This window comes from Ovis aries, chromosome 13 (assembly GCF_016772045.2).
Source record: "Ovis aries strain OAR_USU_Benz2616 breed Rambouillet chromosome 13, ARS-UI_Ramb_v3.0, whole genome shotgun sequence".
Taxonomy (NCBI): Eukaryota; Metazoa; Chordata; class Mammalia; order Artiodactyla; family Bovidae; genus Ovis; species Ovis aries.
In genome coordinates this window covers 4,466,693-4,471,245 of record NC_056066.1, presented here as the reverse complement: position 1 = coordinate 4,471,245, position 4,553 = coordinate 4,466,693, and the positions used below count along the sequence as shown (strand labels likewise).

The 4,553-nt window shown below is 43.4% G+C and overlaps 1 non-coding gene across 1 annotated transcript; it reads right to left on the bottom strand.

The window, feature by feature from the left end:
* Positions 1 to 1,345: 1,345 nt before the first annotated feature.
* On the bottom strand, positions 1,346 to 1,418 carry TRNAV-UAC (transfer RNA valine (anticodon UAC)). Its single transcript has one exon. It is a non-coding gene; the product is annotated as a tRNA-Val (tRNA).
* Between the last annotated feature and the right edge of the window lie 3,135 nt (positions 1,419 to 4,553).

Genomic DNA, 4,553 nt, shown 5'->3' with positions numbered 1-4,553 from the left:
TCTCTCTCTCAGTTGTGTCCAACTCTTTGTGACCCCATGGAGTGCAGCATGCCAGGCCTCCCTGTCCATTACAAACTCCTGGAGCTTTCTCAGACTCATGTCCATTGAGTCGGTGATGCCATCCAACCATCTCATCCTCTGTCTCTTCTTCTCCTCCCCCCTTCAATCTTTCCCAGCATCAGGGTCTTTTCCAGTGAGTCAGTTCTTCACATCAGGTGGCCAAAGTATTGGAGTTTCAGGTTCAGCATCAGTCTTTCTAATGAATATTCAGGACTGATTTCCTTTAGGATGGACTGGTTGGATCTCCTTGCAGTCCAAGAAACTCTCAAGAATCTTCTCCAACACCACAGTTCAAAGGCATCAATTTTTTGGTCCTCAGCTTTCTTTATAGTTCAACTCTCACATCCATACATGACTACTGGAAAAAAAGCAAACTAAAACTTAGGCTTAATAAGAGTGTGATGGTCCAACAGGGAAAAGCACCTTGGCTTAGGCAGTGTCCCAGAAAGCAAACATCTTTAAGTGTCATTAATCTGAAAGCTAGAAAGTGTGCCTTCTCTGAAAAGCTTGGCCTACTGAACTGAAGGCTTCACCAGCACTGAAGAAAACACTGTCTTATTGTGCCAACTTTGGGGTGTTTTCTTGGTTTTTAGGGGACTTCCCTGGTGGCTCAGATGGCTAAGCATCTGTCTACAATGTGGGAGACCCGGGTTCGATCAGTGGGTTGGGAAGATTCCCTGGAGAAGGAAATGGCAATCCACTCCAGTACTATCACCTGGAAAATCCCATGGACAGAGGAGCCTGGTGGGCTACAGTCCGTGGGGTTGCAAAGAGTCAGACACGACTGAACGACTTCATGCTCACTTTTCATTGTGCTAACTTTGGGGTGTTATCCTGGTTTTATGGAGGGTAAACCTGGTTCCCATTTAAGACATGTATGTGTGCTCAGTCGTGTCCCACTCTTTGTGACCCCGTGGACTGTAGCCCACCAGGCTCCTCTGTCCATGGGATTTTCCAGGCAAGAGTACTGGAGCGAGTTGCCGTCTCCTACTCCAGGAGATCTTCCTGACCCAGGGATTGAACATGAGTCTCTTGTGTCTCCTGTATTGGCAGGTGGATTCTTTACTACTGAGCCTCCTGGGCAGTTTCATTTTTAAATAAGGCATAAAGTTTTTTTTTTTCCTAAAATTAATTAATTTGAGTAAAATGAAAGACATGATCTTACTTTTATTTGAGTCACAGTATAGTGGAGATGTTAATTTTCATCCAGTGGAAGATTTAATCTTCCATTTGTAGAAAAAAGTCATTTCTAAAAAGTAACTGAATGGAAATACATGCAAACTTGTGGTTCCACTGGGAATTGAACCCAGGACCTTCTACATGTAAAGCAGATGTGATAATCACTACACCATGGAGCCTTACAGTGTCTGTCTGGCTCTTCTGTGAGATGTTGATCAGTTTTATATCTAACCTGGATATTTTAGTGCATTTTTGTAAAATGCCTATAATAACCTCTGATATTTCATTGGAACTGGTTTTCCGTGATCCTATTCCCTTTATAACGGAGTTGAAATCTTTAATGCATGTTCATTCTATACTTGCAGTTGAGCCATGATTTACATTTTTGAAAAACAAAACAAAATAATTAGTCTTTGACAACATTGAACAAGTAAAATTCAGCAATTATTCCTTGATCATGTCCAGGAGACCAGGCACACAAATAAACATAAGTAAAAACCATGGTAAGTGCTCTGAAGGAAAAAAGTAAGTGTGGGATCAGTTTGGGTTTTATTTCAGATCCAGAGAAGTGAAAGAAAGGGGAAAAAAATGTGTAATTGATTAGACACGTGGCTCAGAGACAGCAAACTCGTGACAGTAACATAACTGGCTGAATTCTGAGGTATCTGGGAGTCTCCCCCTACAGACAGATTCCTAGACACTCGAGGAGGAGGGTCTTCCCTAAGCTCATAGCTCCTGAATCCTCACACCCTGCTGGACGATCCTCCACGCAGCTGCTGCATCGTCCTCATGTCCTTCCTGGTTATACGGTGGCACGTGTGTGGTGGGAGAAGGGGACAGGTGGACTGCAAAGAGGGGCAAGTTGCCCATGAGACAGGTTGGGACCTGGGATCCTTTGCTGCAGTGCTTGCACCTGACCACACGTCTTCTTGAGCAACAAAATACGCTGAAACTATAAGGGACTAAAAGTAACTGAGTGCTTGTACAATTGGAACAAATAATAGACAACAAGATACAAACGGACCAAAAAGCCCAACTGCCGCTTGTGAAGAGCCAGGAACAAAAACAGGGTGTTGGGACTGAAAGCAGGGTACTGCCTGTGCCCCCTGCACTCAATACCACCTAAGTGGGGGTAAATCACCTAAGCCACCTTTCAGGCCAGACCCCTGGACCTAGACCTACTCTCACCCTATATAAGGAGCAAGCTTGCCCCGCCACCCCACCCTTCACCCCTTAACCCTAACTTGGGGTGTGAACAAGAAAGGAAACTTATTACTTGTTTTTGACCACCCCCCCTTGCTATAGCAAGGGCCCCAATAGAGCCTTGCCTGAATTTCTTGCTGGGCCTCTTATCAATTTCTATTGATTAAGGAAGCCAAGAGGGCTTCCCTGGTAGTTCAGCTGGTAAAGAATCCACCTGGCATGCAGGAGAACCCGGGTCGATCCCTGAGTTGGGAAGATCCCCTGCAGGAGGGCATAGTAACCCATTCTAGTATTCTTGCCTGGAGAATCCCCATGGACAGAGGAATCTAGCAGGCCACAGTCCACAGGGTCATGAAGAGTCAGAAATGACTGAGCAACTAAGCACAGCACAGTACAGGGAGGCCAAGAACCCTGGTCAGTAACACATGGAAGAGACAGAGGTCCCCCCTAGAAATGACTCCTACATAACCCTTTCTTTCCTTTCAGAGGTGCAGAGCTGGGGAACATTTTGCCAACTCTGGGGAAGCAATGTTCTTTTGGAGCTCAGATTATTTTAACGACCGGCAAATGGATAAGCTTGAATGGCAATTCTCGAACTTTCTTCTGTCTCTGCCTTGCTTATATGCCCAGGACAATTTCATCAGGAACAGCTTTCGAGTAAACAGAGTTTGACTTCAGAGATGCTGGGATGAAGAGGAAGCTAGGAGAGTTGGGAAAAGCTGCCACATTGCACCGCTCTTGTATGCCCAAACGTTCCTTCTGAGACTCTCGTGCAGATGTTTAACTGCACAGGTTCACAGACTAAAACAAACCCCTCAGCGTGTTAAGAGGATTGTTGACTCTCGTCTTTAACACCTTCCAACGCACGCTGTCAGAACTTCCCACCACTATCTTGACACCCTTCCCTCTTAGAAATCAGTGGCTTCAGGAGAAAAACACACCCCAGTTAGTTATCACATTTGATGAAACACCTCACCCTGAAGTGTAAATATTTCGGGGGCCCCTCCTTTTGCAGAGATATTTGTACCACGTGGCTTTATTGCAGCCTCTTAAACGGTGGAATTTCTGATATCAGGAAGAACCAGATAAAGGGGATATTTTGGGAAAGAGAATTTCCCAAAAAGTCTAGTCCTCAAAAACAAACTGTTTTAGGACAATTGTGACAGTGATTTATTGAAGTAAAAAGGCTATTACTTTGTTCTTGCCATATAAAATGTCTATGTTTACTTAGCTTAGCTGATTTCCTGGTAGATGTGAAATACATTGACTGAACCCCATAGAAGAATGTTTATCTTTTTTTTTTTCCTTCTTTTGCAATATTACATATTCCCTGCTTCTTCCCCTTGGGTAGAAATTTTAAAAATATTTCACAGCTGCTTTGAAAACAGCTGTATAAATGCAAGACGTTAATAGAGAAAAATCAAAATATGCAGCAGGGCAAAATAAGACCAAAGTTATTAAACCATAACCTAAAGATAGTCAAAGGAAAATAGGCATACATGTTGAGTTCAAAACATATGTGATTTAATTAAAATTGAACTTGGGTTTTCAAAGAATGGCTAAGCAAAACAGCATGTCTGACACTTAAAAAATCTTAAATCATTCACACACACACACATACGCACATAATGTGGGCGCACACAGTCATTTCCTGAACCTTAAAAACAAGGAGGACTATGCGCGAAAACAAAATGAGGTCTTCAGGGCAAATGTCTAGTGAATTGCACAGAATATTTTAGAACAGTCCAGCCTGCCTGCCTTGTAAGTATCACATGCTGTTTATTCATAGTGATATCAATTAGTCATCCTTTTCCAATCCTGCCTAGGAGATTATCTACTTTATCACCCTGAGCAGTGGGCAAATAACACAGCAGAGGTTCCTGATGGCTGACTCTATCCATTTGTTTTCTGTTCATTCTTGGGACAGGAGAGTTATAAAGCTGTGTGTAGGAAATGCAGCATTTGTCCTGCACAAACTTCTTTATCTTTATTTGCCCCATTGCTGGCTACATTTTTGGTCTACTGGCAGCCAAGGGTCACATTTTCAAGAAGATAAATTTCATATTGGACCCGTTGGGAGCTGATGTCAGTGCAAATTTGTGCCAGGACCG